The following is a 10,315-nucleotide window of genomic DNA, read 5'->3' as shown; positions in this document are numbered from 1 at the left end:
AAAACTATTGAATGATTACTGGATAAATGGAGACATATTAGGAGGAAAAAGTTAAACCTTCATACAGGAGATGAAAGAAAGCAAAAGCAAAAACCAATTACCTTCTGAACATCATTTAGGGATTCGTCTACCGAGTCCGACCTATGTTTCACCTGGTTGAGTCGTCTTCTTCTTTGTAAGATCAAAAAATGTTAGATGAGATGGTGGTGGGATTAGAAGCGAATCTAAGGGATTGAACCCACCCATCAGTGCCATTTTCCTTCCTCTAAACCACTGACACTCGTAAGCGGAGATCCCAAGGCGAGGAATCCCCGACGCTCCATGAACCAACTGCAAAACTTTCTCGTCTAAAGTAAGTCGTGAAACGCCGTTGTGAGCGCGGTTGGGAATCGGTAATTTGAAGACGAAGACCCTAGGGCTTTTTCTTGCTAATCGGAATGGGGGGGGTATTAATTTTTGGGATCCAATAGGCGGGTGAAATCCCAGTTTAAAACGCGTGTTTCATTAAAAAAATTATAAAGCGACACACTTAGATGACACACATTTTATGAAAGGCGCCCTCTGCATTTCCTTTTTTTCTTTCCTGACAATAATTTTAGGGCACGCACAAATTTTGCAAAACTCACATTATTTTTTAGGGCACTCACAAATGCGCGTCCTCTATCAGCGAGTGTCATTCTTTGCGCGTCATAAAAGGGTTGTTTTCTAGTAGTGTTGCATGGTTATTCACACCTTGTTTGTGATCCTCGTCATCCCATTCACAAACTTTAAGGGTATAATCGAAATTAAACATGCCATTGAAAAAGTTAAATGAATCTCAAAGAATCTAGGACTTTCAATTCATTTAAAACCTAATTTTCTTTGTCGTTTTTCATTGTGGAAATTGGTAAATCCTCATTTACTTACCTTCAAATATTTTACAATTGGATTACGGAATCCCTCTTCCGAATTGTAGAATATTATGTTGGGTCCTAGCCTTAATATTTCATTTTGGGTGTTATATTAATGACTTAAATCAACTAACTTGAATTTCTCCCATTATAGATGTCTAGGTCAGACAACTATGGTCTGCCTTATCTTGTTGGAAAAAGCTTTCCACATGAAGATGATATTCCACAATATCATATTTCACTTCCTCCACCTCCTCTAATAATTCTCCATGACCCACATGTTCGTCGACTTGAAAAGTTCAAGGTCACTCAAGCCCTATTGGCAAGCAAACATGAAGATGGAAAGTTTGTATGTACTCACGTCCTGGACATGAAGTTGCATATTGACAAGCTGGGAATGTTGGGTTTCATGTTCTCAAGGAAGATGGTTGTTGATTTGGTTCTTCATTCACTTCCTAAGTCATATAGTGAGTTTGTTAAAGACTACTATGTGACAGATCACGATGTAACCCTTATCGATCTTACCTATTTGCTTATTTCTACTGAGTCCGCAATGATTTGGTGCACTGGTAAAGCAAACCTGATTTGGAAGATCTACTTCCCAAGCTGCCATGGACATAGGCAATGAAATGGATATCCCAGATTTGATTCCTTCTCCTAAAGGAAAGGAATTGGCCATGGTCAAAAGTTTTGATCATAAGAGAAAAGCCAGTTCTAAGATAGTTCCATGTGCAAATGCCAAAGAGTCCACTTGTTTCTATTGCCATTTGAAGGGACATTGGAAACGAAGTTGCCCTGATTACCTGAGAAATCTAAGAGAGGGTAAATCGAATTGTATGGTCCTACTTCAGGTAAGTCCACTATCTACTCTATTAAGTTCCTATTTCTAGATTCTTAATACATGATGTGATAAGATTACATTTTGATGTTTTGTAGGATCGAAGAAGAGAAAGGAAGCTTAAAGAAGGAGCGGGCTGAGTCTAATCGTGAAGAGATGGATTTCGATCGCATGATTCGATGATCAGAGTTATGAGCAGATGCTTAAGAGTTATGATAGATTGCTTAACAATATTTAGAAACATAGTTTTCATATGTACTTGCATTGTAAGGAAAGGTTTTCCGCAATTTATAAATAAAGGAAAATTTTGATTCTATCTTATTTTATATTTCCTTGCAATGGAATTTGTGAAAATTGATGTTTGTATGTTTCTATTTTTAGCAATATGAATTTGATTCTTTCGTTTGTTGTAGTGTCTAAATTTACCAAATAAGGAAATATTCTCATCACCAATGTTTCAATTGGACAGAAACTTGGAATCATGCAACTTGTATTGTATGATGAATGAGAACATTCATCTTTGGGAGATTAAGACTAATTCATTGTTCACATATATATGTGAGTCAAGTGAAGTATAACAACATAAATTTCATACCCAAATTTTTCATTTTCAAACACAAATAAACACATGTCATATTTCTCAAAAATTTCAAATACCAAACATCAACACATTTGTTTTTCAAAAGTTGTTTATCACAGATCCAGAATCCTCCAAAAACGTATCTCCAATGCGATCCTCGGAAGTACCTGAAACACATAACACATAAAACGGTAAGCACGAAGCTCAGTGAGTTCCCCAAAATACCACACACATCGCGTTAGACACTCGAGGCTAACTCAATACGACTCTCCGGTCAATGTGTTCCAGTGGAGACCCTCCGGTCCCACAACTCAGGTGGACCCTCCGGTCCTAACTCAATAAGCTCATAATAATAATACTCAGCATAGATCACAAAGACATAATGTAGAGTATCGTAATCCACAGATAAGCACATAAGACATCTCAATCACACAAAGATACCACTCATGGTAAGTATAGTGAGAAGACTCACCTTGCAAGAAATCGCCTAATGTTGAACTCAAATTACCGGTCTAGCCTCCGCCTAACACATACGAAAATTATCTCTAATTAATCACGGCTCTCAAGAAGCTACACTAACCCTTCTACAATCTCACATAAGGGTAAAAGACCATTGTACCCCTCAATGGCCATAATTGTCCACAAATTGAACAAACCCTAAAGTCAACCAAAAGTCAATGACGGGGAGTACGCTGCACATACCAGCTCTCCACGTTGGGCGTACTCAGCGGCCATGCAAACATTGGGGATGCACGACCCCTACGTTGTGCGTACTGGGATTACACCCAACGTACATCCCAGTTTCACTCTTCTCACTCATTTGGTCTTAATCCGTTAAGACCTTTGCTCAAATCACAGATTTGGACTCCCTAACACCTCTTACTCCATAAAGTCAGTGACTTTAAACCTTTGCATGGCTGATGTGGTCACAATCACACAAAATATCCTTTAAATATGGGTCTCACCCTAAATTAGGGTTTTCACTATGGGCCTAGTACGCCCAAAGTACCCTCTGGTAGGCCCAGCGTACTAGGTGGCTTCCGCATCAAATGCACGTATATGATTACACTGAGCGTACACTTGCATACGCCCCACGTACTCATTCACCACCTTTTCTCACAAAGGGACTAAAATGGACAAGTACTCAAAATACCTAGGGTTATGAGGTATACCTAGACTAGGGATGTTACAATTCTCCCCCACTAGAACTAGACTTCGCCCTCGAAGTCATGCTCCGAAAATAACTCAAGATACTGATCTCGCATCTCTGACTCCGGCTCCTAAGTCGACTCGGATCCTTTCCGATGTTGCCAGTGGACACGAACCAGGGGCATCTCTTTGTTCCTCGGAACCTTCACCTTTCGATCCAAAATTATGATCGGCCTCTCAGTGTAATTCAGGCCCGCATCTACCTGAATATCCTCTAAGGGCACTACTTTCATTTCATCGGCTACACACTTCCTCAACTGGAACACGTGGAAGGTGTTATGAATCTGACTCAACTCTGCAGGTAGCTCTAATTGGTATGCTACCTTACCCACTCTGGCGGTCACTCTGAAAGGACCAATGTATCGGAGCCCCAACTTTCCCCGCTTCCTGAATCGAATCACCCCTTTCCAAGGGGATACCTTCAGGAGTACAAAATCTCCGACCTGGAACTCTAGCTCGGATCGTCGCCTGTCTGCATAACTCTTCTGGCGACTCTGGGCCATCAGTAGCCTCTGTCAGACCTGTTGAATCTGTTCAGTCATCTTCAGCACTATCTCAGTGCCACCCATCACTATCTTCCCTACTTTTCCCCAATAAATGGGACTCCGACACCTTCTCCCATAAAGGAGCTGAAAGGGAGGCATACCAATATTCGAATGATAGTTGTTGTTGTAAGAAAACTCATCCAACGGCAAATTAGTGTCTCAATTCCCTCTGAAATCCATAACACATGCACGCAACATGTCCTCAAGCGTCTGAATCGTCCGCTCGCTCTGCCCGTCTGTCTGTGGATGGTATGCGGTACTAAAGTGTAACCGGGTACCCAACTCCTCATGAATTTTCTTCCAAAGTCTGGAGGTAAAGCGCATGTCTCGATCTACCACCTCTTTAACATAAATCTCGACAAGTCTCTCTGTAGAAGAACTCTCACTGATAGCGAGGAAGTGAGCGCTCTTCGTCAGCCGGTCCACAACCACCCAAATCGCATCAACACCACGCACAATCCTCGGTAACTTGGTGATAAAGTCATAGAAATCTATTCCCAGTTCCACTGGGGAATCTCCATAGACTGTAATGGACCATGAGGACGCTGGTGCTCTGCCTTAACCCGGCGGCAGGTCAAGCACCTCTCAACTACCCAAGCAACATTCCTCTTCGTACAGGGCCACCAATAATCTTTCTTCAGGTCCAAGTACATCTTGGTGGCCCCGGGATGGACATAGAATCTCGATTTATGCGCCTCATCCATCATAATACACCGAGCTCTGCCCGTATAGGGAACCCAAATCCGCCCTCGGAAATTCATAAGCCCATGACTTTCTGTCACAAACTCAGACACTTGCCCAATCACCCGCTCCCTCTTGCGGTTCTCGGGTCTCACGGCTTCCACCTGGGTCTCTTTAATTTTATCTAAGACTGGAGTCATCACCGTCATCCTCATACACACATATCGGATTCGGAGCACTGTCAGCTCTACGGCTCATGGCGTCGGCTACTACATTGGCCTTGCCCGGATGATACAGGATCTCGCAGTCATAGTCTTTCACCACATCCAAGCATCTCCTCTATCACATGTTTAGATTGGGTTGATCCATGAGATACTTCAGGCTCTTGTGGTCCGTGTATATGGTACACCGAACCCCGTACAAATAGTTGTGCCAGATATTAAGGGCGAACACCACCGCCCCCAGGTCGAGATCGTGGGTGGGATATCTCGTTTCATGAGGCTTCAACTGCCTCGATGCGTATGCTATCACATGACCCCTCTGCATCATCACCGCACCCATCCCTGATATAGATGCATCGCGGTATACCACAAATTTCCCCCACTCCCTCAGGAAGGTCTAACACCGGGGCTTCGCACAATCTCTGGCGAAGCGTCTCAAATGATGCCTGCTGCTAGAGACCCCACATAAAAGTAACACCCTTCCAGGTCAACCTGTTGAGAGGGACGACAATCTTGGAGAAATCTCTGATAAATATCCGTTAGTACCCGGCCAATCCCAGAAAACTCCTGATATCGGATGGGGCTCTCGGCACCTCCCATCGCATAACTGCCTCAAACTTGGCCGGGTCGCCCAATATACCATTCTGATTAACGACATGTCCCAAGAACTGGACCTCTCGTAACAAGAATTCACAGTTAGAGAATTTGGCATACAACCTCTCCGATCTCAAAACTCCAAGAATCTCTCTCTCAGATGCTCCTCATGCTGCTCCATGGATCTTGAATACAACAAAATATCGTTGATGAACATGATCACCGATCGATCCAACATAGGCCTGCACACCCGGACTCTAACCCACTTGGGGTTCTCACAAAAATATATTTCCCATGTAGATTGTTCTCACCCACTTGGGGTTCCGAATTCCAGATCCATTCCGTGGACTCTAACCCCGGCCTAACCCTAGGCCTCATGTCGATCGCCTACCCTCTCAGAAATCTGTGGTTTGTTCCCTGACCCGCATGTTGGATTAATGTCTAAGTCCATAACTATATTTGGTATGTACTTAACCCGACCCGGCATGGTACATTTGGGTTGCACTTCACCGGCACAATTTATATGGATAGTCTTTTGAAAATAGTATATTTATGATTTATATTAATATATTATAAGTTCTAATATATTAATATGGAATCATATTATTTAACTAGTATTGATCAAGAATTAATTTAGAATTAATTAAGTGATCAAAAAAGAACTAATTAAATATGGACTCTTATATATATGGAATGGGCCAAGTTCATTTAGGTTGGGCTAAGCTTTCATGGATGGTCCATGGAGCTTTTAACCCATGGATCCTATGTAAATGAAAGGTCATGGGTATTAGGGTTTACATGGATGTAACCCTAATCCACCATAATATATAAAGGGGTTCTTGGCTCACAAAATTGAAACAAGTGTGTGAAAATAAGAGTGGGCCGATTTTAGTGTGCATACATATTCTCTCAAGTTCTTCCAAGGTGTTTTGGTGATTTGTGATTCCATTTGAGGCTTCCACACTATTGGGGCTAAGCTCTTAAAGCTTGAAGACATCAAGCTACATCAAAAGGTATGTCATCTAACTAGAACTTTGTAGTATAGGTGCTTCATAATATGCTAGTTAGGATGAAATCTTGGAATAGTTAATATTTGCATGTATAATAGAGAAAACATAGATCCAAGGTTTATAGGGTTACATGTATACCATAGGAGTGTTAGAATGCTAAAAACCCAACAGTGGTATCAGAGCCATGGGTTGTTTTCTGTTATATTGATGCAAATGTTTTATTTTCAAGTGGGAAAAAAAAGAAAAAAAACATGACGTTTGTCAAATTTTAAGATAATTACTTGTTTTGTGAAAAACGAATTATTTGTAAAATTTGAATCATTTGTTATATGAGTTGAATTAGGTCAAATTTAGTAAAAGATAAAATGATATGATTATTTTATTAGTTTTAAAAGTTTGATCTAAATGTTTTAAGGAGTTACATATTTTGTCATAAAATTTTGGAGCTGAAAAGTTTTTTTTAAAGTTGTGATCTTAAGGGTTTTTTTGAAACTTCCATAAGTTATGGATATGAAAGTTTTTTTAAAAAAAAAAATTTGATTCAAAGTTCTTATGGAGTTACAAAATTTGGTGTTAATGTTTTAAAGAATTCCATAACTTGTTCTTAAGTTATGGAACATGGAAAGTTTCATCATAAAACACCATTAATTCCATAAGTTATGGAATCCAAAGGTTTTCAAGAATTACAAAACTTGCCCTCAAGTTTTGGAATTTCAGAAAAGTTTTTTATGAAAAAAAGAATTGAATTCTAAAACTCTTGGGTTCATAACTTAAACAATTAATTAAATGGTTTTAATTTTGAGTTTAATAATTGGAATTATGATGTTTTGTTGAATAGTTCAAATTAACTCTTATGGACTTTATTAATAGTTAATTAAAGCGTTTAATTAAAAGAGTATTATTAATCCATAAATATATGGTTTGAGTTTAATTAAATTAAAAGTCTAGTTTAATTAATAGATTAAACCACCAAGTATTTTAAATGTCTAAAATACACCCTTATACTATTATAATATTAAAAGTTTTATATATTATATGTATAAGAGCAAGTCGTCTTACCATTAGTAGGCCTCATTCACGAAGTCAGTCTATAAGGGGGGTATAAGGTTACTGCCTATAAAATGGCAGTTTAATGGGTGTCCACTCTCACTCATCGCTTCCTTGACCGGTGGAGGGTCGTTAGCCGAACAGGTAGGACAAGGACTATAATTCTCCCTTCATTATAAGTATAATGATAAATACTAAGTAACTAAACATTTATAAATTCCCAATCTTAGTTACTTAGGAAAATGTGAATAAGGTGCTAATCCATGAAATTACACTTTGCACTTTGTTTAAGTTGTTAGTGGAGCGTGTGTGGTTAACCGGCACACTAACCTGGACTTAACAAGGTAAGCAAAGGGTAACTTAATGTTTATCATAGTATCATTGGAGCGTGTGTGGTTAACCGGCACATCGATTGAGTGGTAAATATTAAGGGTACCAAGTATATTTGCATGGTTACTTCACACCTTGTTTTGTGATCCTCGGCATCCCAGTCACAAAACCTGAAGGGCACACTCGAGATTGAAACACGCCATTGAAAAGTTCAATGAATCTCAAAAGAATCTAGGAGTTTCAAAACCAATTAAAACGTAAAAATACATTTCGTTTATCTTGGTGGAAATTGGTGAATTGTCATTCACCTACCTTAAAATATTTTATAGCTTGGATTACGGCATCCCTCTTCCAAGTTATAAAATAGTTTGTTGGGTCCTAGCCTTAATATATCATATTGGGTGTTATATTAAGGACTTAAATCAACTTTACGTGAATTTCTCCAATTGTTGATGTCTGGTTTAGACAACAATGATCTTCCCAAACCAAGTTTTCCTAATGAATATGACTTCCCGAGTTTGGCTCATGGAAGTCATACTTCTCTTCCTCCACCTCCTCCAATTATTCTCCCTAACCCATAAGTTCAAGGTCACTCAAGCCCTAATAGCAAGCAAGGTCTATGTGTGATCACATCTTAGAGATGAAGTCACATATTCACAAGCCGGGAGAGTTGGGTGTCAAAGTCTTGAGAAAGTTGGATCTTCAATCACTTTCTAAGTCACATAGTGAGTTCCTTTAGGACTACTATGAAACAGACTATGACATGAACCTTAATGATCATATCTATTTGCTTCGTGCTGCTGAATCATCAATTATTCGGAACGATAGTAAAGCAAATTTGATTAGAAGATCAACTTCCCAAAAACTTTATGGACAGTGACAATGGTGACACTGAAAATCCAGAAAAAGCATTCTCTTCCCAATGGAAAGGGATTGGCCATAGTCAACCCGGTTGACCAAATGGTAAAGAGAAAGGCTAAGTCTGAGATAGTCCCATTACCAAAGGGTCCATATGTTTATTTTGCCAAAGGAAGGGGCGTTGATTGCAAAGCTGCCAAATTTACCTAAGGATGTTAAAGTCAATAAGTTTGACTCTACATCAGGTACAGCCCATTCTCTAACTCTGTTAAGTTCTATTCTGAGATCCTCATTACATGATGTGACTGGGTCACATGTTGATGTTTTAAGAATCAAAGAATAGAGAGAAATCTTAAAGGAAGTATATGCTGATTCTAATCGCGAAGGTGGATTTCGATCGCATCAGAATTTTGAGCAGTTGCTTAAGAAGTTATGATATATTGCTAAGGAATAGATAACAACAATTTTCCATGTGGATTGTAAGGATAAGTTTTTCCGCAAAGTTTTAAAATAAAAGAAAATTGTTTAATTTTATTTATTTGAAGTATCCTTACAATGGCATTTGTGGAAAATTGTTGCTTATATGATTCCACTGACAACAATATTGGAAAACGGATTTGATTCTTTCATTTGTGGTAGTGTCTAAATTTACCAAATCAGGAAAGTTCCTCATCACCCAAGTTTCAATTGGACCGAAACTTGGAATCATGCAAGTTGAATAGTATGATGAAGACTTTCAAGCATTGGAAAATCAAGACTAATTACTTGTTCACATGGATGTGTGAGTCAAGTGAAGGACAAAAGGGATCGAGTACACATTCTTGTGCACTGGTCATGTCCACCACAAAGCTCGTTAAGGCTATTTGATTTACTAAAGTTTAGTAAATATGGTTATACTTACAAGTTTAAGTATAATTCTGAAACATTGGAAAAGTCTCAATGTATGGCAGAACGAATGGGAAGAATCAAATTAGGCAGAAAGATAAAAGTTTCTCAAATCTGAAAAGATGGGAGAGTACTTTAGTATCATGTTTGTGATCATATTAATGATTTAGAAATCATATCACAATTAGTCCTCTAAAGGTCATCTTAGTGCATTCTTATGACTAAGAAGAGGAGTCATGAATTGTTGAAATGGTTAGATCAGGAAGATGAGTCATACTTCGTTCCAAAACAATTCTTAGAGTCATACTCCAAGATTGTAACTTGAGTGACATATCTTAAAGAAAGGTTTAAAACACTTGTCAAATGTAAGAGTAAAAGTGTCCTACTCTTGTACATTTGAAATTGGTAAGTTGTGATGTTTTGGATAAAACAAAGACCAACTAAGGCCAATTTTGTGAAGTGTTTTTCTTGATAAAGAATCCGCACTATCTCTTGAATATTTGGCAAGATAGTCTTATATGTCAAGAGGATAGTGGGAGTCTTAAAGATCCTAAAAAGAATTTCAAGAACTAATCAAGAATAAAACCTGAGGTTCTTCACTAGCACACGACTTGAGGTTTATAACCT

Source organism: Lactuca virosa, chromosome 2 (genome assembly GCF_052849685.1).
Source record: "Lactuca virosa cultivar CGN04683 chromosome 2, Lactuca_virosa_CGN04683_v6, whole genome shotgun sequence".
NCBI lineage: Eukaryota > Viridiplantae > Streptophyta > Magnoliopsida > Asterales > Asteraceae > Lactuca > Lactuca virosa.
The sequence above is the reverse complement of the archived record's forward strand: the minus strand, read 5'-3'. Positions refer to the sequence as shown.